Source organism: Mirounga angustirostris, unplaced genomic scaffold (genome assembly GCF_029215605.1).
Source record: "Mirounga angustirostris isolate CCGP_5_RB_7025 unplaced genomic scaffold, mMirAng1.0.hap1 SCAF_4, whole genome shotgun sequence".
Lineage (NCBI taxonomy): Eukaryota > Metazoa > Chordata > Mammalia > Carnivora > Phocidae > Mirounga > Mirounga angustirostris.
In genome coordinates this window covers 46,646,498-46,673,848 of record NW_026991712.1, presented here as the reverse complement: position 1 = coordinate 46,673,848, position 27,351 = coordinate 46,646,498, and the positions used below count along the sequence as shown (strand labels likewise).

The 27,351-nt window shown below is 37.3% G+C and overlaps 1 protein-coding gene and 1 pseudogene across 2 annotated transcripts in view; both read right to left on the bottom strand.

Annotated features, from left to right (window-relative positions):
• MMP16 (matrix metallopeptidase 16) overlaps window positions 1-27,351 on the bottom strand; it is a 280,343-nt gene that overhangs the window by 195,292 nt on the left and 57,700 nt on the right. The window lies entirely within an intron of this gene.
• On the bottom strand, window positions 18,156-18,311 carry LOC123860561 (U4 spliceosomal RNA; annotated as a pseudogene).

Sequence of the window (27,351 nt, the reverse complement as noted above, 5' to 3'; positions counted from 1 at the left end):
CAGTGAAAAGCTAAAAGCTTTTCTTCTAAGATCAAGAACAAGACAAAGATTCCCACTTTCACAACTTTTATGCAACATAGTACTAGAAGTTCTAGCCAGAGCAATTAGGCAAGAAAAAGAAATAAAACACATTCAAATTAGAAAGGAAGAAGTAAAATTGTCTATATATGCAGATGACATAATACCCTAGAAAAACCCTAGAGACTCCACCAAAATTCTGTTGTAACTAATAAACAAATACAGTAAGTTTGCAGGATACAAGATTAATACACAAAACTCAGTTACATTTCTACATATTAACAACTATCCAGAAACAATCCACTTACAATAAGAAATTAAGAAATTAAGAAATTTAAGAAAACAATCCCACTTACAATAGCATCAAAAAGATTAAAGTACTTAGGAACAAACTTAACCAGAGAGGTGAAAGATCTATACACTGAATACTATAAAACTTTGATGAATGAAATTGAAGACACAAATAAATGGAAAGATAATCTGTATTCATGAATTGGAAGAATATTGTTAAAATGCCCATACTACCCAAAGCCCTCTAGAGATACAGTGCAATACCTATTAAAATTTCATTGCTCATCAAATTTTTTTTAAATCCTAAAATTCATATGGAACCACAAAAGAACTTGAATAGTCCACAGCAATGTTGAGAAAGAAGAACAAAGCTGGAGGCATCAAGCTTCCTGTTTTCAAACTATATTACTAAGCTATAGTAATCAAAGCAGTAAGGCACTGACATAAAAAGATACATAGACCAGGGGAATAGAATACAGAGCCTAGAAATAAACCCACATATATATGGTTAATTAATTTTCAACAAAAGAGCCAAGAATATATAATGGGGAAAGTATACTCCTTTCAATAAATGGTGCTGGGAAAACTGGATATTCACATGCAAAAGAATTAAATTAGGCCACTATCCTACACCATACACAAAAATCAACTCAAAAGATTGAAGACCTAAACATAAGGACTGAAACCATAAAATCTGCAGAAGAAAACAAAGAGTTAAGCTCCTTGATATCATTCTTGGCAATGATTTTTTTGGGGGGATTTGATATCAAAGCAAAGCCAACAAAAAGGAAAATAAACAAGTGGAATTACTTCAAACTAAAAATTTTATGCACATTAAAGGAAACCATCAATTAAATGAAAAGACAACCTATGGGATGGGAGAAAATATTTACAACCACATACCTGATCAGAGTTTAACACTCAAAATACACATGGATTCATATACCTCAATAGCATAAAAACAAATAACCCAATTAAAAATGGATAAAGGACCTGAATAGACTTTTTTTCCACAGAAAACATAGCAATGGCCAACAGGTATATGAAAAGGTGCTTAACATCACTAATAATTAGGGAAATGCAAATAAAAGCCATAATGAGATATCCCCTTACACCTGTTTGGATATCTATTTATCAATAAGACTAGAGATAACAAAGGCCACTGAGATTGTACAGTAAAGGGAACCCTTGTACAACACTGTTGATGAGAATGTAAATTAGTATAGCTACTATGGAAAACAGTATAGAGGTTCCTCATGAAATTAAAAATAAAATTACCATATGATCCAGCAATCCTACTTCTGGGTATATATCCAAAGGAAATAAAATCTTTATCTCAAAAAGATATCTGTACTGCCATCTTTATTGTAGCCTTATTCACAATAGCCAAGGCATGGAAACAACCTGAATGTCCACTAATGGATGAATGAATAAAGAAAATGTGGTGTGTGGGTGTATGTGTGTGTGTGTGCATTATTCAGCCTTAAACAAAGAAGGAAATATTAACATTTGTGACAACATGGAATGAAACTGGAGGGCATTATGCTAAGTGAAATAAGCTAAACAGAGAAAGATTAATATGCGTAGTATGGCTTATACGTAGAATCTTTTTTTTTAAAGATTTTATTTATTTATTTGTCAGACAGACAGAGAGAGAGCAAGCACACACAAGCAGAGGGAGAAGCCGGCTCCCCACTGAGCAAAGAGCCTGATGCGGGACTCAATCCCAGGACCCTGGGATCATGACCTGAGCTGAAGGCAGATGCTTAACAACTGAGCCACCCAGGCATCACTTGTATGTAGAATCTTAAAAAAAAAAAAAAAAAAAAAAAAATCACACTCATAGAAATAGAGTAGAACAGTGGTTGCCAGGGGTTGCACGTAGGGGAAATTGAGAGATGTTAGTAAAAGGGTATAAATTTTGAGTTATAAGATGAATAAGGGCTTTGGTGTATAACATGGTGACTGTAGTTGGTAATACTGTATTGTATAATTGAAATTTACTAGGATAGTAGAATTTAAGTGTTCTCACACACACACAAAATAAATATGTGATGTGATGGTTATGTTAATTATTTTGGTTGGGGGAATATTTTAGCAATGTACATGCATATCAAATCATCACAATGTATATTTCAAATATATTATAATTTTACTTCTCAATTATATCTCAATAAAGCTGAAAAAATAAAGTATTAGGAAAAACACTATTTAAGATACAGGGTAAAATATATAACATTTTAGAATTGGAAAGAAAATAAAAAAGAAAGCTATGGAACCAACTCATGTCAAAATCTTGAAATGAAGATAATAAAACATATATTTTTCCCATTTAATGGTGATGGAAATAAAGCACACAATTGTAGGTAGTCGTTTTTAAAGATGAAAAAACAATAGATTTATCACTTTGTTTCTTTTTTACTTTTGTTTCCTAACATCTGAATCTTAAAATTTGTAGTAAAAATTCTAGACAAAAATTTCTAAATCAATTGTCAAATGGTTAGACCTTTACCCTGCCTTATCAACAATATACTTTCTGGATATTTCCAGACAAAATTAGAGTGCAAGAGGACATATTTTAAGCCAAATGATACTTTGCAATAAAGTTGTGTGGACACAGAAATAAAAAGAACTGTGCCCCAGCAGAAGACTAAAAACCAAGCTCTCAGAAATTGTAGTGGGGACGGTACCACAGGAATGCTCTGTTACCAAGTTGTCCACACAACTTCCACTCAGACAGGGTGAACTCCCAATCTGAATGCCACGTGCATACCGAAACTAATGGGTTGAGTCCATTCTAAAGTAAAAACAGTACTCTGAAACTGTAAATATAGAAGAACTTTATCATAGGCAATACAAGTCACAGTAATAAAAGGCCTGGAATAGTCACAATTTAAATACTATGACTAAAAAATTTTGATCTCTAGCCTTCTTCAGGTTAGCGAGAAGACAGCAGTTAATCCTCATATCCCTACATCAGTGAAAAAAATGAGGGAGAGAAGGAGGGTGGGGGGATGGGTCACCCTGGTGATGGGTATTAAAGAGGGCACATACTGCATGGAGCACTGGGTGTTATGCACAAACAGTGAATCATGGAACACTACATCTAAAACTAATGATGTAATGTATGGTGATGAACATAACATAATAATAAAAAAAAAGTGAGGGAGAGAAGAGTGTTATTAACATATATTATCCAAGTATTCTTTTTTTCCCCCCCAAATGGCCTACAGTTGACTAGATAAGTCAGTTGGTTGGGAAGTGAGAGCAAACTTATACACATCTTTAACATATCTGAGAGCAAATGGTCTCAGAAGCTAAAGTTAACTACACTTGCAAACACGCTTTTCTGGATCCTGCATTCTTCTCAAGAACGTGAGTTCTCGGTCCTTTCAATAAGCGATCATCCTCCTTCCAGCCTCCACTTCAGACATAAAGAATCAACAAGTTTTAGAGCAAAAAAGATAAAAATATTCCTAAAGTCGTCTGGTCATCCTGCTCTACGAAACTGCACTCCTGTCTTCAGGCTTCAGTCTGGAAGATTCCCCATACACATGCTAACAGGATCTTCAGGATGATCAAACTTGGCCCCAGCATCGATGAAGACGAACCCACCCCTGACGACCGCAGCACTGCCATCAGTGAAGAGATGCCACCCCTCGAAGGCAAGGACAACACGCGTCACACACGGAAGAAGTCATCTAAGTGCTGCCCCAAGAACTACTTGTACATGTATCCACTGCTTTATCTTCATTCCCTCCGATCATGTATTTTGAAGGATGTTTTTATTTTGGTTAACATTTTAAAAATCTGTTTGGCATGACAATACTTAGGGGGAAGATAAGATTTCTTTCTGAGTGTGATACTGTGACGCATAGAACGAAAGCCCAGCTAGTTTTTCTTTCCTAGTTCCATGCTGGCTTATTTTAACAAGACAAGGTAACATTTGTTGTAAGGCTTATGTAACCTAACATTAACTGTGTGGTTTAAAGTGTTTAGCTATCAAGTGGATTCCTTAGTAAGACCATTTCTTTTTTTTTCCACTGAAGTGTTCTGAGCTACGCCTTGATGTTTAAAAGAAAAAATATTGGTAAAAACAACTTTCACCTTCTAGGATCTATTTTTTAAATCTTCTACCCTCTGTAGTTATCAACTGCATGTATCAGGCCTCTAGAAACTAGTATGTTAAACTGAACCAACTTGGTGGTAATAGCTATGTATAGGGCTTGTGTTCCAAAGAAAAGCATTGTTTAGAGTAGCGAAATTATAAGCCTACTTAGGCGTGTTGTAAAGCTGTTGAAGAAGTAACAGCACGTTTTGTGAGTGGAAATGTAATGCTCAAGTCCCATTCTGCCTTAAAAGGTTCTTATAAATACAAACGAGTTAAAAAATATATTCCTAAAGTCATATATGTTTGTTGAGGCTTTGTTTTTGGATAAAATGCCATTAGAAATCATTCTGTTTGGCATGATTTAGGAAGGCAGAAGATGTATTTTGCTCATACTTCCACCTGTAGGAGCTACAGGAAAGCTACATGCAAAGACTCAATCAGAGTGTTGATGTGCTAGGCAAAGTCCAATACCTGGTTCTCTCTTCACAGCATCCCAGGCTCCATTTGTAATTATGGGTGACAGCAGGCCTGGCTGGCCATTCTTGAGACTAAAGATATTTAATTCCTGTCACATAGGTCTTCCTAATTTTATTTCTAGTCAGCATGATTTCACTAGGGAAATGCAGCAGCAGAATTTGGAGGAAGATAGAATAAGATAGTAGAAGCTAAAAAAGCTGTATTTAGGGCAAGAGTCCTCAGATTTATCATGGCGTTGCATTAAATACTTCCTTTCTGCTGATGTAAGTTTTTTACGTTAACAGTTGGAAGACGGCCCAAGCCTTTCCTGAGCTCAGAACTGTTCAGTAAGCAGAGATCTTTTGTGCTGCATGTTAATATAATGTATGACACCATTGTTTCATTTGGGCAACTGCTCAAAAGAGATGAATAATGAACTGCTTTCTAGGTAATAGTCCTCAGGTTGCCTGTTGAAGATAATATAAAGCTCAGGTTGTTAGAGTTTACTCTTACAGCCATTCATTTGAGCCAAAGTATTAACCAAGAGGGAAGTACAAAGCAAAAGACAGCTGCAATTTAGTATTTTACAAAGGTAAATTAGTTACCAGAATTGTTTTTTATTGAAGGTAAAAGTAATGAAAGTTTTTTTTTTTTAATTTACCCAGTAAAAAATACTAATAAAGAACCTTTAGAATTAAGTTGACGATGTTTCCTTTGCTCAAGGCAAGAGCCGATAACCACTCTAAACATAAATGTTTCTTTGGCCTGAAGCCAGCATTGTATTCTATTAAATTACAAGTTCATAAAGGCAAATTTCTAAGCAGACTCACTTTTCTGATCTGTAGAGTATGCCTGCCTTAACTATCTCCAAAAAACCTTATAAACTGGAAAACAAAACAAAAAGTATAAGATATTGCTATTATTTTGTGAGTTTACAGAACTATATCATATTCCTTACAGGATCTTAAATGTGACTGAAAAACATTTATGGACCTGAATACAAAAGCCACATTAAACTCTGGGGTGAGGTCCTGAAAACTACTTGCAGAAGAGTACTTTAAGGCTAAGTGGTAAAAACAGGTCCAATTTCCCTTGTGGCATGTCATTTCTTTTCTTTATCATAAATATCCTGGTTACTCTACTGTTTGTTTTTTTAAAGATTTTATTTATTTATTTGACAGAGAGAGACAGCGAGAGAGGGAACACAAGCAGGGGGAGTGGGAGAGGGAGAAGCAGGCCTCCCACCGAGCAAGGAGCCCGATGTGGGGCTCGATCCCAGGACCCTGGGACCATGACCCGAGCCGAAGGCAGACGCTTAACGATCGAGCCACCCAGGCGCCCAAACATGTATTTAGCTTTTCTCTATGTACCAAGCACTGTTGTAAGTACTTTATATTCATTAACCTGTTTGATTCTAACCATAGCCTTATGCTCTTCATCCTAAAGCCAAGATGCAGAGAGGTTAAATAACCTGTCAAGAGTCACCCAGCTGATAAAAGCAAGACCCAGAGTTTGAACACAAGCAGCGCTACTCAGAGTCTTGGCTCATAACAACTGTTCTAACATTTCTCTTCACTTTCACGACTTTCATAGACATGAACAAAATTATGTGCCAGAGAGGTTTTGAACATATTTGTGCTATTACTCAATTATTATTCCTCCTAGTCTCAGTAGATACTACTCAGATGTCTCTCCAATACCCAGGGATTTATGCTCCTAACGCTGTCAATAAACCTCAGGCCAAACATATGTCCTCGGCTCAAATGAAGTATCTCTCTGCTCCTTCCTTCCACACCAATACACACTGGAATGCAGAGTTTAAGACCCAGACTGATTTAATTTCACTTTGTTTTCCTTCCCTGAGCTTTTAATATAAAATCTTTATTCTGTCTTTGCCATATGTTTTACATGACCTTTTCCCTTTCAACCCTGCAGCTTTCTGTTTTGCTAATTATGCCTAACAGGTGCGATTCTCAATATAGTACAAGTATTAAACTAGAAGTCCTTCCAGCTCAGTGTATGTATATACCTATGTTCTCACATCACAGTTTTGACCACACAAGGTCCTCCCTGCTTGGGAAACAAGAACTACACAAGCTATGCCTCACTATTAAAAGTCTAAGGATAGTCTAAGTCGATGAGCTTAGGAGTCCCTAAAATACCAGACACTGAGTTTGGCAGAGTATGGGTGCACTCTTGAGAGGCACAGAAATCAACAGTCACACTATTTTGACAGCTGAGCTAGTCTCTCGAAGGCAGACCCTGTATAAGGCAAAGAGAAATACTTTACCACTGGAACTGCCTCAAAGGAAGAAAGAACAGCTGCAACACTGTAATTCCCTGGACAGATTACAAGAGGAATACAGAAGATCACGTCAGCAGGAGATGGAGAAAGCTTAAAGATTCTCAGCCACATCCACCAAAATGATAAGGTTAAGGACCCAACAAGACTGGAAAAAATCATTCTTTTATCAGATAAGCAAGCGTAGAGTTCCGATTTGTTTAGTGTACTCCAAAGATGGCATCTTTTACAGGTTTTCTGTGATGTGGGGGAAGGGGCAATTTTTACAGGGAGAAACTCAATTTTGGTCAAAAACAGAATGACTGCATTGAAATTTTAATGAAACATTGTAGAGCTAACAGGAGAGACAAAATTCAATTCACTTTTTCTTTTTTTTTCCTTTTTGCCCAAAAGTTCAGCAATTTTTTTTTAATCCCCCCACCCCCCTCCCCTCTAAAACCTCAGTTTGTTTCTCAAGAGTCCATAGTCTCTCATGGTTCGTATCCCCCTCCGGTTCCCCCCCTTCATTTTTCCCTTCCTACTATCTTTTTTTTTTTTTTTTTAACATATAATGTATTATTTGTTTCAGAGGTACAGGTCTGTGATTCAACAGTCTTACACAATTCACAGGGTTCACCATAGCACATACCCTCCCCAATGTCTATCACCCAGCCACCCCATCCCTCCCACCCCCACCACTCCAGCAACCCTCAGTTTGTTTCCTGAGATTAAGAATTCCTCATATCAGTGAGATCATATGATACTTGTTTTCTCTGTCAATCCACTTTTTCTAAGTAGAAAAAGTCCACAGTGGCTCCATAGTTATGTAAAATTACATATTTTATAGTGTGTTAATTATCAAGCATAAGAATAAATTGGTGATTTGATAATATATTTTGAGTAATATTGAAAGTAATATTGGTTAAATCTTATTTAAAAAGATGGCCTATCTTGGGAATTGAAACCTCCTTGACAACATTAATCCGGTATTTTCAAGTCAGTGTGATAATCAATGTCTGCCTAGGTCAGGGGAAAAAAAATGTACAGATTTCATGGCATCAATTACTTTATGCCTCTACTCTCTATTTTCTCTATTCTACAAATTCTCTTCCTCTAACAGTACATACAATGCAAAGGATTTCAAAGTGAGATAAAAGATCTTTTGATAAGCACTGTATATAAAGCAAACTATTCCCATTCTGACTAAAATAATGTTATCTTTGCTTTGCCAAAATTTTGAGTAATAGAGGGTAAGCTGGCCATTTTCAGTAAGAATATATTTATATTTAATGGTACATTTCATTTGCCTCATGGGCATTAAATTATCCTATTGGAAGGTATGACTGCAAAACATCACATTCCATAACACAAATAAGTTTTTCTGTGCAAACCATGCATTACAAAAAAACATTAGAGTGTTCCAATGACCTATTTAATCAAGTACCTATGTAAAGTGTTCCTTCTTTATTTCAGTGTGATGGCAATATTGGTTAAAAATAGAAAAGTGAGGAAATTATAAAGATACCTAGATTTTGATTTCAATGTCCTATTTATAGTAATTATTTTATATTCTAATTTAATATTTATCATTCAGGTGTCTTGTTGAGTTGCAGAGCAAATATTTTTATAAACTACTTGTTATACCTAGAAAATGGAATCCATCAAATAATTTGGTTATATCCAATTCAGTAACATGCACCTATCTACATCTTGTACAGCACACCTGAGGACTAGAGTGTATGAATGCCTCTGTGTGACAGGTAGAATGATGAGCAGAGTGGCCGATCTGGTCACCTTAAAGACTGTGTAGCTATCTCACATCAACTATTAAGAAGGTTGAAAAGAAAATTTCAGTTTGGTGGCATATTATCTGTACATAAAGACAGTTCTTATAAAAACCTACTGAATGATAAACACCACCCAGCCCTCTTTTTAACCTCAATTTATAGTAGAATGCTTATGGAAATGTTTGATGGAACCAGAATAGTATCTGCTCAAGAGCTTGGAATGTGCTCCAGAATTAAAGGGGGAAAAAAAGAGTATGCAATGCCATGGGGGTGGGGGGATTTAATTCTACTGTTGTTTAAGGAAAATAATATATCAGGACACATGTGATACTACTTAATTAGAGTAACCATCTAGCTCTGCCAGTGGTTATTTCAATCCAGCAAATTCAACTATCTTAACATAGTTCTAAAATAAGAAATATGCCAAACATTGTTTTCCAAAAGTACAAAAATAAATTTCACAAAATTGGGCACAAAATGAGTTTCATTCCTCAAATTAAGCCTCAGTCTGTATTTACTGTTTTTTATATAACTCTAAATAAAATGAGTATCCTTCTATTTAAACTATTACAGAATAAAACAGAAAATCGGGGAGAGCAGTTCTTTTTTAAGATTTATCTATTATCTATCTATCTATCTATCTATCTAAAAGAGAGAGAGAGTGAAGGGGGGCAGGGAGGGGAGGAGCAGAGGGAAAGGGAGAAAAAGTCCTAAGCGACTCTGAGCTGAACGCAGAGCCCCATGTGGGGCTCAATTTCACACCCCTGAGATCATGATCTGAGCAGAAACCAAGAGTTGAACTCCCAAACCACTGTGCCACCCAGGCACCCCAGGAGAGCAGTTCTTCTGAAGGAATAGGAAATAATAATATCCAATTAATAAAGAATAAAACTATTAAACAGTTCCAAGAACTACAAAGGCATAACGGAGCAAAGTCAGAAATACTCACTATGATTATCTTAAGTCTTCACTGAGTGTTTAAAATATACTCAGAAGGCAGTATTTAATACAATAGGAAGATTTTAAATAATTTTTAAAAAGAGTCTCAACAAAATTATATTGGAGGGACACCCGGATGGTTCAGCCGGTTAAGCGTTGGACTCGATTTCAGCTCAGGTCATGATCTCAGGGTCCTGAGATACAGCCCCGTTGTCAGGCTCCATGCTCAGCCGGCAATCTGCTTCTCTCTCTCTCTCTCTCTCTCTCTCCATCCCTCTCTCCCTCTACCCCTCCCCCCTCTTTAAAAAATTATATTGGAATATTTTTTTATTATGTTCAGTCAGCCAGCATGCAGCACATCATAAGTTTTTGTTGTAGTGTTCAACGATTCATTAGATGCATATAACACCTATTACACAGGAGTATTTCCTACTATAAAGCACTTTTAATCTTGTCATTTTTAGGCTTTTGTAACACTTTAATCATGTAAACTGTTATCATTATATTAGTTTTCAGAAGCAGATGACTGAGTACCCCGGGGGTATGAAGAAGTGCCAGCCATCGGGGAAACACATGATGCATGAGTCCGGCTGGTATACCTGGTGTAGCACTGGCTGCTCCTGGGCATTCTCTGCCACTGGACATAGGGCAAGGCGAACAGACGAGAGAACACGTCGTGCTTCCCAACAAGAACATCTTCCCTCCAGTCCAGGAGAGGGTGCATAAAAGGAGAGGGAGATTGACAAGAAAATGTGGGAAAACCCTAGGGCAACTCCAGATGCAGCAGGCCAGAGAAGAGGCAAGTCCTGGGTCGTGGATGGAGGATAGGCTCTGGGTATATTGTTGGCCCTTGCCCTGGACGGATCATTAATCACCTCATTACCATTCCCAGTTGCAGGAATAAAGTCACGGGACACACGACAGAGTATGTGTGCCCGGCTGTCCGCAAGCATTTCCTCCTACTACCATTTCTTGCCACGATGCTTAGGAGTCTGAGGTTCTCAAATGTGGCTACATGTTGACTTTACCAAGGCAGCTTTGAAAAACACTGAGCCTTGGGCCCCACACCAGACCAAGTGAATCAGAAGGGGAGAGGGAAAGACTCAGCAAGGCATGGATATTTAAAAAATCTCTCCAGATTATAATACTCACTACCCTGAGGTGCCACCCTCACCCATCCACACACACACAACTCCCAAAGACTGGGAGACATAAACTGAGGCTGGGGCTTCACTAGCTGATAATCTCTGGAGATTCTACCCACCTATAGCGCAACCTTTGTAAAAGACAGACCATGTACAAAACCATCTATACCATACAATGCAGAATTAATGAATTCAGGCAGGACAAATATTTAAAATAAGTATAAAGAATATCATCAAAAGATAAGAGAAAAATTTGAATATTTGAGCAGGCCTAAGAAGATAGAACAACAACAACAACAAAAACACAGCTGGAGATATCAAGTGCACAAACTATAATTGTAGAAATAATAAACTCAACATATTGATTGAAGAGTAGAGGGGTTTGGGGTGAAGAATGAATTAGGGACCTGACAATATAGATTAAGGACTGTTTCCACAAAGCATCAGGGAGAAATAAATGGAAAATGTAAAGAAAAATTTCAGAAATACAGAAGACAGAGGCAGGGTGAAAAAAAGGTAAGGTCTCAGTCAAAGGCATAGGTTCCCACAGGTGCCCCTCTGCCTCTTTACTGGAGAACCTCTATTCCCTTAATCCTCCTGAATTAAGCCCCATAGCTTCTGAGGCTTCCAGTATTTCCACTCGGGATTTCCAAGGACAGTAATTTCTCACATACCTGCTCATCACAATATACCAGAAGGACTTGCCTAGTGTAATGGTAGCACGAAGATTTCTGAATTGAGAACAGGAAAAAGGAACTGTCCCCCAGGCAGAAGTTGATGAAAATAATTTTGTTCCTGGAGTCATCTTGGACATAGTTAAAAATAAACTTTTAGTGTGTTTCCCTACCACAATACCATGAATATTACTATGGCTAATTTCCAGGACTTAAAAGAGTATTTTCATCAAATTAAATTTGAAATCCCACTTGTTATGATTTTGGGGGAAATCTCATATTTGATCTGTTAAAAAAGAAAAAAGCCTATCAGCAACACAATTCTTTAAATAAGCTGGCTGGGATGGATCAAAGTTTAGAGATCTTTGGCAAAGCACAGAACCAGCAACCCAGCCATCCTAGTGACAATAGGGGACACCAGGGCAAAAACAGATAAAACCTGCAAGATAGAGAAGAGTCCAAAGTTCACAGTGTCATTTGATATGCTTGGGATCGAGGAGGATCAACATAGAGGGTCAACCTGATGGGGACTGAGGCCGACTTAAGTAAAAAGCCAAATTTGGAAGTCAGAGAGGCAAGAATGAACATAAATAGGCCCTGATCAGAAAGGGGAACTTATGTGGAGTGCTCAGCAACTACCTAGGACCTAAACAGTTCTTTGTCATTTGCCTTTAGGGCCCGCAGAGGTCTGATGAATGGCTGAAGTGAAGCAGAGTAAAGATGAAAAAAAAAGTAATGAAGACCTGTCAGATATTACAATTACATTCACATCACATTCTCAGCCTAGAGAAGAGATCCATCTCCTAATCTTTAAGAGAACACCAACCCTTTCTGACTGCAGGGTATTCTCCCCACTTTAACATCCATATGTCAAAAGGGACCTTTAACTCGGACTGATTCAGGAATAGAAGCTATAGTCTACTGACTGACACCTAAGAACGTCCTTCCCCCTAGCCAGACAAATATTTCTCTGGAGTATCATTCCCTTTTCCTCGGCCAACACCTCCTCCAGGCAGTGACTTTACGAAGGGAAGCAAGAACCCTAGTTGTTGCAGAATCCTACACCACAGAGTCAGGCTGCAAGGATAGAGAGGTTGGCATAAAGATGGAATTGTGTCTCTGTCCAACAAAATATGTTTCTAATATTCCAAAGCAAGACAGCTCAGCTAGGAAGCCTATTTTAAGATTCTGTTTTTCAACAAGCACTGAAGTGCTTTACTAAATTAAATATAATGTTCCTAAAATATTTTACTTCTCTGGTTTTGACACTATTTGTACACATTAATAGTCTAGTTACACAGGCGAACATTCATCTTTGTAACCATCTTACTTACTTTTCTATCAGCTGCTTCTATTTCCCCATCATTCAAAATAGGCTCTCATCATAGAGAACAACAATCCCATTCCCAAATTATTTCATTTCTTAATATTTTGGTTAAACATATATTTTCAGTGCCCAATCCACTGCTGCCTTGCAAATTTCTATTGCATTTTCATGATCCAACTTCAGAAATCATCAATGCTTAATGGCTCCCTAACCAGAAACTCTGCAAAGCTCTATATAAAGCTTGACTGTACAGAACATTTTGCACAAGAGTATATTTTTTTCTTTAAATAGACTGGGCATAGGTATCATGTATTTCTTAGTTTTCAATTCCAAGCACCTGATACCATGCCAGCATATGGAAGACACTCTAAATAATTCTACTATTGAGCACTAATATTAAGAAAAAAAAAAAAGAGTAAAAAGTTCCAAACTTTTCATTTCCTTAAATAAAAAGCCATAAGAGTTTAAAGGTGACACTACTACTATTAATTTCATTTTACAACCACTTAATCAAATGTGAGCAATTTTATTTTTCCTTGGGAAAGCCCAAGGGAGCTCAACTATTAAATCAGACTGTTTTGTAAGTAATCATCAACAATAACCAACTTAATATAAAATATGCAAAAAGATAATTGGTAAATGATGAATATATTTTACCTCCTAAAATTCATATTAACATGTTTAAGAGTGCCATTAAGAGGTCCCTGAAATTTATCAAAGCAGCCCCAGTGTCTGTAATTCTTTGATGTAGTTTTATACTCCTCTAGTGTTTATGATACTCTGATAGTTGGTTTTCCTATGGTGCATTGTAGTAGCCCGTTTTCTACACATGCTGTTTCTAGCTCATGGTGCTCATTATCTTAATGGACAATTACAGCTCTCCAACTGATTTCTCAATCACCACAGTTAATAGGAAGATTTTCATTATTGCCTACACTTTCAGCTCTTGAATAGCAAGTATTTTACTTATTTCCCCTTTGAACTATTTTCCCAGCTTCATTAAAAACAAAACAATACTCTATCTGTCAAACATAAAGAATGAAGAAATAAAGTTCCAAAACCTAATATCAAGATCTAGATAAAAATAAAGTTGAATAGCATTTTTAATAAGAAAATTTCAGGAAAAAAGTGGTTTTCTGCTTAACAAGAGAAAAGAATAAAATGTGACAGAATTTAACAGAGTTGCAGGAATTTAAGTCACATTTCACATCATCTTCCAGAATTTTTAATTATATCCCCCAAACATTTTAAAATGCATAATAAAAATTAAATTAACTTAAAACTCTCTTCAGGATATTCAGCCTTAACACTTTGGTTCAGTCAAAGCAACATAACTGATTACACAATTGTCACATTAATTTCCCTGAGTGGTGTATGTACTTCTAGCTTGAGGAATCTAGCAATTTTTAATACTTATTTTCTCAAAATAAGAGCAAAGCATTTTAAAATTTCTTTTTCGAAAGAAGCCAATGTGAAGTAACAGTCATGTAAACCAGAGGTCAGTGTGAAACATAAATTCCAATGACAGATTCTCTTCAGTGAGCACCTACCATGTACTGGTCACTTCACAAACATCATCTTTAGGCTGCTACACATATAAAATAGGCACAGAATGGTTAAGTGGCTTTTTGAAAATCACACAGCTAATAAATGAATGATCTGGGATTCAAAACCAAATCTGTCTTCACACTACCTCTTGCCTACATGTGCTCTTGCTTCCTTTCAACAGCAAGGACTGCAAAGGAATTACATAGGACCCTTTTTTGGCTTTTAAGGAATCCTTCTTAAAACTGACCTTGAATTTCCAAACCAATCATGGCCCTTCAGCAAATTTGTAATTCCTGGGCTCTAATTTAGATGTTGGAAGATGCTGAATAAAAACATTTGAAAATGGTATGCACCACTGATTTTTTTAAGATTTTATTTCTTTATTTATTGAGAGAGAGAGTGAGAGAGAGCATGTGCATGCAAGAGGGGTAGGGGCAAAGGGAGAGAGAGAGAGAGAGAGAGAGAGAATCCCAAGCAGACTCTGTGCTGAGTGTGGAGCCAATGCGGGGCTCCAACCCATGACCCCAAGATCATGACCCAAGCCAAAACCAAGAGTTGGAGGCTTAACCAAATGAGCCACCCAGGTGCCCAATGGACCATTCATTTTTGTTGGTGGTTTAATGCATACATTTCTATGTAAAATAATAAATGAATAAAAATACAGCCCTTCTTTTCTACATTTCATGTAAATACCTGTAAATCTACTTAGTAGCCACATTTCCAGTTCTAGGTATTCACAGCTCAAAATTTTAACTTTTATCATTGTTTTCCACTCATCGTATTTTCCCCAAAGTATACGATCAGTTCTTTTCTGACAATTTTCCCTATTACCTTAAATAAATAATGAATTACTAATGTCACTGTTTTGAGTTATAACATTTTTTTTAAAGATTTATTTACTTGAGAGAGAGAAAGAGCATAAGCAGGAGGGAGAGAGAGAGGGAGAAGCAGGCTCCCCAACTGAGCAGGGAGCCGGACATGGGGCTCGATCCCAGGACTCTGGGATCATGACCTGAGCTGAAGGCAGACGCTTAACCAACCAAGCCACCCAGGCGCCCCCTCTTATGATATTTTTTATGGTTTCTGTCAAATAAACATTGAGTACGCTTGTGCACCAAAAACAATTTTGTATGGATATTTACTTAGGAATGAAATTTCAGGATATATATAATCTAGATGGGAGTATATATAATCTATACTCATTCTTGCTGTATAAGAATAGCTTTTAATTCTTGTTCTTTTTTTTATATCGAATGGGCACATCTAAAAAAATCATAATTGGGTTGCATTCTCTCCATATATTTGTATCACTCTAAAAAGTTGACTGTTTATAAATTGAGTGTAAAGGGAGAGTCTGTAAAAATTTGGTACATAAAATGATAATGCAAATTAGGTATCCTGACACCTGGTTCAAGCCAAACAGATTTGAAAAAAAAAAAAAACACTCGCTAACCAAGTAGTAGATTTGAAAAATAAATGAGCACATGTCTGAGAACTGTGAAGAGTAGAAATGAAATTCTGATAAGGCAATTCCTTAGGAAGACAGTTGCTTCCTTAATTAAAATTCAATTTTCTTTCTTTCCATCTACTCCTTCAGCTTTATAATATATTTATCAGTTATTTGTAGAAATCTTGGTTAAACAGCACACCCAGCAGCCATTTGACACTCTTAGTACTATTATTGCCATTAATAATATTCATTTAAATGATACTGTATATTTTTCCAGGCCTTTTATATACATTTAGTTTTATATACATTTATATACATTTAGTTGTCACAATATCCTTCATAAAATAGGATTTTCCTGGAGGTAGAACATAATCCCCCACTTTTTAAGTGTGGGCTATATGCAGTAACTTCTTCCCAAAGAGTATAATACAGAAGGGGGAAAAGAGCAATTTTACAGTACAGAACCCTGAAAAACACTACCTCAGCCAAATGATCAAGATTGACATCAACACAGTGATAAGTCATGTTGACAGGATGTACTCTTAATACAATGTAATGAACCATGTACTTTTCCATTGTGGTCTTCCTCTTAACACTGGTAACCTCAGTCTAATTGTGAGAAAAACATTAAACAAATACCAGTTAAGGGGCATTCCACAAAAACATCTGCTACTCCTCAAAAGTGTCAAGGTCATCAAAAACAAGGAAAATCTGAGAAACTGTCATTGTAGCAGAGAGGTGCTAAGGAGATATGGCAACTAAATGTAATGTGGTATTCTGGATGAGAACTTGGAACAAAAACTGGATGACATATAAACTAAGTAAATCTGAATAATATGTGGACTTTAGTTAATAACAGTATATCAATCTTGGACCATTAATTGTGTATCGCAAATGTACCATACTTGCGTAAGATGTTAACAATAGGGGACACTTATTCTGGAGAATATGGGATTTATCTGTATTATCATCACAACCTTTCTAAAAAACTAAATCCATTTTAAAATAAAAATTTGGGGGGCACCTGGGTGGCTCAGGCCGTTAAGCGTCTGCCTTCAGCTCAGGTCCTGATCTCCAGGTCCTGGGATCGAGCCCCACATCCGGGCTCCCAGCTCAGCGGGGAGTCTGCTTCTCCCTCTCCCTCTGCCTCTCCCTCTGCTTGTGCTCTCTCTGTCTCTCTCTCTCTCTCAGATGAATAAATAAAATCTTAAAAAAATAAATACTAAATAAAATAAAATAAAAATTTTATTTGAAAAAAAGAGGGAAGAATTCAAACACACACACACACGTCCTAAGTTATAGTTAGAAAACAGAGCTTTTCTGAGATCAGGTTATCCGTCTAGATCATTAATAGAAGCTGAATTTAAACCAAGAGCAGATTTTCAAACCTAAAAGTAAAGCTTTCCTCTACTATAACTGCACTTCTCCTTGAACACATTCATTGTAAATAAAGGTTTGATACATCCATTTGAGTTAAAAACAATAGATCCTTACTTGCCGATAGATAAGCAGGAAGAGAAGGGTTAACTGTAATTTTTAATATATGTGCATCGAACACAGAATACTCCTATACTCATACACACCAAGGATGGACAGCTGAGCAACAGTCTAATTTTGCCACAGTAAAGCATACAGCTTGGGCAGTTTTGTTTTGTTTTAATGGTGGAATCCAATCATTTAGATCCCAATTTCTGCAGTGATGGCTTTAGGGAACTTTTCTGCAGATACTAAGTTTCATTTTCTCCTACTGTATCTTTTCATTTATCCAGAGGTCATGCTTATCTCTCCTCTTGGTTGAACCTCAAGGTTGTCCCAGCTTATCTTTGTAATGTCTCTGCACCTGGTGTCCCTGATCTTATTAAAACAGCTCATCTCCTGTTTTCAGCTTGTGATTTTTCTAGCACTATTTTTAACCCATTTATTCTTTCTTCACCAATTCTTTGTTGTATAGTTGAATATTTTTTAAGCCAAGCCATGTTATAATCAGTACTGTTCTAAATGCTTAAAAATAAGGGAAAAATGCTTCTACCATATTATTCATCAAAGACAGGACCTCTCTCTCTCTCTCTCTAAAATAAATAAATCTTTTTAAACAAAAAAGACAGGACCTAACAAAATTAGTTTTATTTGTAAAAAACAATTTTATTAATTTGCAATTAGCCTGTATCTAATGAGAATCAATCTTTCCAGCTAGATGAATGGGCTAATGTTCTTTCTTTCCAATTAGCGATAATCGCGCCTCGGATAAACCTCATTGGCTACGATACTGCCACTGCACAAAGCTGTTTTTTCTTTCCAAAATGAAAAACTGAATGGTCAAAAAGATTTTTCATAACAACCTCTGATGTTGAATGCCCTAAATATGTGAGCATGTAACCTAATGCTTTGATTTCTCTTTAAGCCTCCTCTGAGGTAGGATTTTGACCTCTTTCCCACCCTGGGAAGGGGAGTCCAAAGACACTCAGAATACAGGAAACCTGTTCCTGAATCTAACCCCAACTTTTATATACCCACACTCAAAATTCTAAATATTGGCCACTAAACCAGCATAGCCACACAGCAATAAGACCAGTCAAAAGATACTGTTGTTAATACTCCTGAAGACCCTCGGTGCCCAGCAGCAATCTGTACCTTCATGAGTCCTCTCTGACAACTCGGTGGCCAACATTAGTCACTGCCCCTACTGCCCATGTCTACCCAGTATAGCAACTGCGTCATGGACAAGAGCTCAACGTCTGGAGAAACAGTTTCAGGAGCCTTTGGGGGAGAAATTTGGAAGCAGAGCACAGGGGCAGAGTCCTAAGCACCAGTGTACAAAGGTCTTGATGGAAAAGGGAGATGTTCTGGGCACTGCTAGAGATTGGGAAGGCGGGACGCAGAGGGACACTTCTAGACATATCAAGCCAGGCAGTGACCCAGTGGGACTGGTTTCTTTGATTTCTGAGTTTTGCATTCCCAACCCTACCTTTTATCTCTTCACTTCTGTCAAGATAAAAACCAGAGCTGGACAGTAGTTAAAGCAGTAAAGACTGATTTTATTCAGGACTATTGCAATAGGGGAAAAGAGTCCTCAACATGCAACTGAGCTCAATTCCAAATACTGCATGCAAATGGGAATTTAGAGCCATGGCAGGGGTGGGGGGGATCAGATGAAAAATTACTAAGAGGAACCATGGGGGGTAAGGGGAGTTCTAGATGAAAAGGGTTTTTGCCAAAGACAGGCCAGTGTGATCAGATAACATCTGAGGGATGGTGGAGGATAAGCAACCTGATCACTAGATATTGAGGGTGATCACATCAAGGGTGGGGAGATACTGGTTAAATTGGCCTAGTAGTCAAGGAAATACACAGATGGGCCTAACACAAGATTCAAGATCCTGGCTAAAGTTTGGTCAAACAAAGAATGTTTGTCAGTCCTCATTCTTGTTCAAAGGAAAGAAGAGACATTCTTTTCTTTGAAGAAGAGAAGAATATAAGTTTGTTTCTCATTTGGTTGCCTTCTGTTCATTAAGGACCAATTGAATCATCTGTTGGGACCTGGTAGTAAAGGGTATTTGTTGGATGGTATTAGAAGCCAGGCATTTAATGAAGGGAGTTTATATGAGAGTAAAAGAAAAACAAAGATTAACAGTTAAAAATCCACTTTCTAAGTCCAGAGGTAAACCAGTCAAGAAGATTTCTAGATGCTGGACTTGAAGTAACATTAGATGGTGGAGTGAGGACAGTACTGACAACCCAAGAGATAACCTGGTTTACAGTCTGAATGTCTCTTGTGATGGCACGGGGTGTACTGGGGAACTTTCTGAGTACCCCGTACAGCAACAGGCACAGAGGCTGCCCATACATGATCTGTTATGGGGACTTCCTTGAAAGTCTCTACCAAGTCATCCAACTTCAGCTTGCAGGGCTTTGGGAAGAGGCAGTTTTAGTTCTCAATGATTCCAAGTCAGAAGGGAGAAAAAGATGGCATTAATTTGGAGAGATGCAAGCTGATATGGGAGGAAACTAGAATTCAGAATCCAGTCTAGTTTACAGGGAGATAACAAAACCTTCAGACAATGAACAGGACTAGAATTTAATACTCATAAAGGCATGCTATAATTTTCCATTGAAACATAATTTTTCTCTCTGCAGTCACTCCCATTTCTATCAAAGTAAAATTAATTTGTTTGCAAAATAAGTCTCTTCTCTTTAAACTTGGCCTGATTATTTACATAAATGCAGCAAGAATAGCGATTGACCACATAGGTCTTCTGAGTTTGCTCTGCTGGAACTCTTCATAATCAATCTCAGGTTGGACTTTTAAAAGCCTCTCAAGGCTAGGAATCCAAGGAAAGGAGTCGCCATCAGATCTTGCCTGAAATACCTATAAATTTGAGTGAATTCCTTTCTTCTTGAGGTCCTCAAAATATCCTGAGGTTCCTGGGCCTGCCAGGAAGTGACCTTCCTTACTAATCTATAAAGCTAGAAACTCTACAAGCAAGATACCAGGCAATTTTTCAAAGGGGGGCTTTATTTCAGTCAAAGTCTTGGTATTATAACTAACATTTCCAATTGTGACCTGTTATAAGAAGAACAGATTCTTACTGAACTTATGCAAATAATGATATTACCATGAAAATAAGAATATCCAATAAAAGTTTCTAAATTCTAGAAGGATCAGATAAGGAGTAAAAGAGAGATGTTTCAATCCTGTCCACAAAGGCATAATGTACCAAATTTGTTGTAAGTTACACATAGCTGAAGAGAAGAGGGAAAAGGTTTCCTTAAATCTGAAAAACAAAAGATTAAAGAACCAGCAATATTTCAAACAAGAACTCATAAAAAACATGGAGCTTGAACTTACAACCCCAAGATCAAGAGTTGCATGCTGTACTGACTGAGCCAGCCAGGTGCCCCATCAATTCAGTGGTATGATTTTAAAGTTATCAGAAACCTGTACTTATCAGAGTCATCTGTATGAATTTCTTCTTAGATGAAGCACTTTTGCAAAAGCATCAGAGTAAAACTGATACTAACACAACTTCCCTTCCTTATGGAGACAAGCCTCTCACAAACTGAGAAGCCTAGGACTCTAACCCAGCCTCTGTCTAGGACTCTAACCCAGCTTCTAGAGTATACTCAGAGTCTAAAGAATCAAAATCCGTCCCTACCAGCTTCTTTGGATGTTTGAACAGAGCAAGGGCTTAGGAGCTGGATTCACCAACAGACCCCCAATCAGTCAATCAGCAGTGAAGAATGTTCAAAGATATGTACTCAGGGGCCTAGGTGAGTGGTGAGGGGGTCCAATGATGAGCTGGTCCCATCTAAGTCAGGGCACCAGAACTGTCGAAGAAAAACCAGCGCTGGACAGTAGTGAATGCAGTAAAACCAGATTTTATTCAGAACTATTGCAATAGGGAATAAGAGACCTTAGTACAGAACTGGGCTTAATTCCAAATACACAGTGAAGGACAAGGGCTAAGGAACAGGGTGGGGGTCAGTGGATGGAAAATTACTAAGAAGAACCTTCAAGGGTAAGGGGATTTTTGGCTAAACCAACCTGACAGGATTCTTAATGAAGCCAGAGTGATCATACATCACTTGAAAAATGGTGAAGGATGAGGGGCCTGATCCAATATCAAGGGGGCGGAGGGAAGGTTCTGGTTAAACTGACTTAGCAGAGTTCTTGCTAAAACTAGATTCTACAAGGAAATGACAGATGGGCCTGGAAGAAGGTTCAGGAGCCCCACTTAAGGTTGGTCAAGCATCCATCATTTTGAAACACGCTCTTTTGTGAATAACTCCCCAGGTACTCAATATTCCTCCAGGGTGGGAGCATGGCTTAAGCACCTTTTTATCCCCAGGCAGAACTTTCTTAAGTGTTTCTTGAATTGTTGAACTCTTTCAGTACAGGAACTAAAACTGAAATGTGAAGACCATCCCAGAAAGTGAGTGTGTAAAAGAATGACATTTTGGTTTAGTCTCAATTTGTTTTACTGATGCTAACCACTTGAAGATGACCTATGGGATTCAAGAGCACAAGAAAACCTAGAGAAGATCATGATGTGAAGTTGGCAGATTTCTCACGATGCTTTTATTTTCTTGAATAATGTTATGCTGTTAAAAGACCGTATAAGGTTGGCATTATAGAAAATAGCTAAGTCTAAAGTTAAATATTAAAGAACATTCAATTCAACCTTAAAGAGGGCCTTTGAAATAAAGCTGATAACCCTTGGGTGCAATTATTTTTAACTGTCATTATTTTGGTTCCACTATCAGAGTATTGTTTAAAGCAGATACATAAACAGAGCTTTCATATGAACATATCTCATACTGGTGTCCTTTCTGCCACCAAGCCTGTCTCTAAAGTGACAGAGATGCTAGTGTACATTTCCCTTCAAACAATGCTGTTTTCATGAATGAAGGCAAGAAGCAAGACAGGAATAATGCAAATGAAATGGCCTCTTCCTAGTTCCCTGATTGACTTCTCAGACTTTCCTGTGCTCCACACAGCTGCTCCCCTGAGGTCCCTACACAGAAACACAAAGGTTTACTATTAGAGAGTAGTAAAACCGAATCATGCGGTTTCTTTAAATGTTTGCCAGGAACTGCTGGAGTCAAATCTATCATTTGGTGAGTTAGGGTAATTCTGAAATGGCACAAAGTCCAAGAAGAATCTGTCCATGCACTGAATTAGTTGAGAAGTGCCAGAGTTGCAGAAATTGGATCAGTTTCTTCCATTTGGCCACAATCTTAGTTTTCAGAGAAATCCTTGCAAAATTTTTGCCTATTTAATATTATCAAATATTAAATATTTTCAAAAGACTCACTTATGGTTACTTGAATAGAATTATTTTAGATGTCAACTATTCTAGCTCAAAATGTCTCATTTCATAAACAATGAAACTGGCTGGCACAGAAGTCAGACAACTTGCCCAGTGTTACACAGCTAAGGAGCCTAAGATAGCAACCCAGGTCTTCTGATTATAAGACAAGTGCTATTTCACCATGTCCTCCTTCTGTCCAGTAAACATTTCTGTGTAGAATAAAAAAAACTTTTTAAACGAAGGTAAAGCCCTGAAACATAATTTGTTTTCCTCTCTAAATGAAGGAGTCTTAAAGTATCTGTAACTAATGAGGATCAATCTGATTTTAAAATACATCCAAAGAATTTGGCAAGTCTTTCCCAAAATTAAGTGATTGATCTATGGAAAATTTTCCTCCCAGCATATGAACTCCTTTTTGTGCGAACATGTTTAATCAACCATTTATGAATACCTTCTACCTGCAGGAAAATATCCTAGATGCCGATCGTAACATGATAGGCTTTGGAGGCAACCACGCTGAACATATACCTTCTAGCCTATCAGTGGAAATAACTACATACTGTCAATTAAAGAAAATCATTACTTTTTAATTTAGTAAACTATAAGATGGATAAGATTTAGACAAATATAAATAGTTTGAACATCTACTATCAAAAACTGCTCTGAGCTCTTGCCTTCTTTTTTGTTCTTGAAAGATGTTCAATAGTCTAGGGCTTTGGACCCTTTCTTGGCTTCTCCCAAAACATCAGGAAAGTCACACCTACCAACACGAGGGCCAGGCTTTGGCTTGCATAAGGCAATGGCAGGCTGCTTTCCTTGGTCCGCCTTCTCCTCTACCCTACATGCATAAGGGAGTTCTTGGTTTCCTGCCTGGGACTAAGCCCCAGTTTACTCTCAGAAAAGAAACAAAGTTTACTTTATAGCCAATTCATATGGCCTGTTCTAAGAAGAAAGTCAACCTACAGAAGTAAGCATATATATGTCACTTTATCTGTCATCACCTTGCTTTCCTCCCTTCTCTCTTCCCAAGCTGTCCTTCCCTAAACATCCTGTAACACACAGACACACACACACACACACACACACACACATCGGGAGAGTGGCAACACACTCCTAACTGGGGGGCACTGGCTTATAATCTCCCTAGCAGAAATATAAATGTCCACATTTTATGACCATGCTCTTTTTTTTTGCTGGAAGCTTTTGTTAGGTCACCACAGCTCAGTGTTATTCTCTCTTTCTTTCAGAACCTATTTAAGCAATTCTAAATGTAAAAATATGACAGTTTTCAAAAATAAGAACCATAGATTCATTACAATTTTGCTGAATTTCTTTTGTCCTACCCTCAATAAGATGACCACTGCTTTCTGTACAATGTGTTTTCTCACCTTCTTCTATTTCAAAATTCAGTAATTTAATTTTCTTAAATGTTGTAACTAGTTGTCACTTTGCATCTTTTTAATAGCTCTTCTTACAACATTTAATGAGGCTGAATATTATTTTATTTCAATGGATCTAGTGAATCTACACATAGAAAAGTTGGTTACACTTAAACTTAAGGATCTGCATTCATTCAACAAACACACAAGACAGTCTTTGCTCTTAAAGAGCCCGGAATCCTAGGATGACAGCCCTATATACATAATAGTAAATACCTATGGACAATAAACTCTAGCGACCTGTACAAGGAAGAGAATGAAGGAAGGGTCACCTTCCAGGAAATCAAGAAGATTTACTAGAGGTCATGTCTATGCGGAATTATGTATGTACAAAAAGTGTAGCTAATGGGGAGACAAAAATACAAACAAATGGAAAGTTAAATATAGTTTATCCCTATGACCCAGCAATTGCACTACTAGGTACTTACCCAAAGGACACAAACATAGTGATTCAAAGGGGCACCTGCACCCCGATGTTTATGACAGCAATGTCCACAATAGCCAAACTATGGAAAGAGGCCAGATGTCCAACGACAGATGAATGGATAAAGAAGATATGATATATATATATATATGATGGAATATTATATATATATATGATGGAATATTACTCAACCATCAAAAAATGAAATCTAACCATTTGCAATGACCTGGATGGAACTAGAGAGTATTATGCTAAGCAAAATAAGTCAATCAGAGAAAGACAATTATCATATGATTTCACTCATATGTGGAATTTAAGAAACAAAACAGAGGATCATAGGGGAGGGGAGGGAAAAATAAAATACGACAAAATTAGAGAAGGAGACAAACGATAAGAGACTCTTAACTAAAGGAAACAAACTGAGGGTTGCTGGTGTGGAGGCAGGTTGGGGGGATGGGGTAACCAGGTGATGGGCATTAAGGAGGGCATGTGATGTAATGAGCACTGGGTGTTATATGCAACTGATGAATCACTAAACTCTACCTCTGAAACTAATAATACACTATGTTAATTAATTGAGTTTTTAAAAAAATGTTAAATATACTTTATTACTTTTGACTGTTGGCATAGATCATGCATCTAGTAAACATCAACTCTTTCTAAATAGATTAATTCCCTTTAAGGAATCTACCATTTATGGGGCTTAATATATCTAACAGTAAAGCTTGTTCTAATTTTATTTATAATTTATTGCCATAAATTCCACTAGAATATAGATCCATGGGGACAGAGGTTGTTTGTTTCTTTTACTCACCAGTGCATGATAAGCATTAAGAACAATGCTTGATTCATACTATGCACTGAATAAATATTTGTTAAACTGACTAAATGAATGAATACCTTGGCATTTCATTTTTAGAAACATTTACAGAGTGTACTGCCTATTGGATACACTCGGTCTCACTCTCCCATTAAAGGTGATACAAAAAGGCTCACACCTAAACCTTGTCTTAATAAAGTTTACAATTAAATGGAAGAAAATATGAGGGTCAGGGACGTTACTTCTCAACTCTCTGAAAGAAACACATTTTCCAGGAGGAAAAGGGTGGGCTGATGGGGAGGAAGAGTTGAACACATTGGAAGGGCACCTAACTTCACTGCCTGAAGCTAGGAAAGTCACACTTCGAGATGTTTCTCTTGCCCAGGACTTGCTTCTCATCTTCTCCTTCCCCATAGCTTTGTCCAGGCTGCGTGTGTTAACACCTCTGCTAAGTTAATATAATTTCCTTTCATGCCTGCCTTCAAGAAGAAAGATGATTAAAATGCACCTAGTTCTGCAGTCAGAAGCCTATACTTAAGATCAGTAGCTAAAATAGGTTTTCAATTTCAAAAACTATGAATAGCTTTACCAGAGTGAGTTTCCAGTGAATCGGCTGTAAGGCATACTAATCCATGTCTAACACCACATCAGGTCTCTCCCTGACTTGAAAAATCACTCTCTGCCTAAGCCCTCACTGTCCTTCCTGAACTCTCCCCCTCCTTAGTAGCCCTTTGTTCTAAAACAAAGACAATCACTTAAACAACCAAGACTAAACAAAACTTTATGTACAAAAAGTATACCTTTTTTTTTTTTTTAAAGATTTTATTTATTTATTTGAGACAGAGAGAATGAGAGACAGAGAGCATGAGAGGGAGGAGGGTCAGAGGGAGAAGCAGACTCCCTGCCGAGCAGGGAGCCCGATGCGGGGCTCGATCCTGGCACTCCAGGATCATGACCTGAGCCGAAGGCAGTCGCTTAACCAACTGAGCCACCCAGGTGCCCACAAAAAGTATACCTTTTGAACAAAATTTTATCCTGTGATTTCCCCAACATGTGGTGCACAGTAAGTGTTAAATAACTGTTTACAGTAAGAGGGAAGAGTAAAGGCTTATAACTCCAAAAATATTTCCATTTCTAACCTGGACAAAATGAATCATGTTACTTTTGTTCTCTTATCTCAACAACTTAGAAATTCTGTTATTTCTTTTTATAGAGAGAAGGCATAATGTAATGAGGGAATACTGTAGGAAAAAAAAATACCTCTAGCTGAATGAAATCATTTAAAATCAAAATACTTGATCTAGTTCTACCTGATTTATATAAGTTACATAGCTATGATTCAGAGATTTCATCTGAACAATGTGATAACTGTGGAAACCATCGTGGAAGTCCAAAGAGTTTCACATGGTAGCTACATGAGGAAGTATGCCCCCTACCTTTCACCTTTCATCATCTTCACTTATACATGAAGAAAGTGAAGGCTCTGAGGCACAAAGAGATTAAATGCCTTGTCTAGTAGCTGAATTGTTATTTCAACCCATGTCTGCCTAGCTCCAGAGTCAGGATCTTTAGGAAGCCATAGATGGATGCTATCTACATGTAGTATTTATATAACTCTCTGGATACTTTCTGCCAAGCCAAAGTGACAGCTTTAGGAAAAAAACAGGTTCAGCTACGAAATTAGATGATTTCTCAACAAAAATGTCTCAAAGAGAATATAAAATAATGATTAGACCAAAAGCTCACAAGTGTATTGATTTTAAAGAACAAAAGTGAAAATGATCATGTTCACATACTGGTAAGGAAGCAGTTTGTATACAATGGAAGGCATT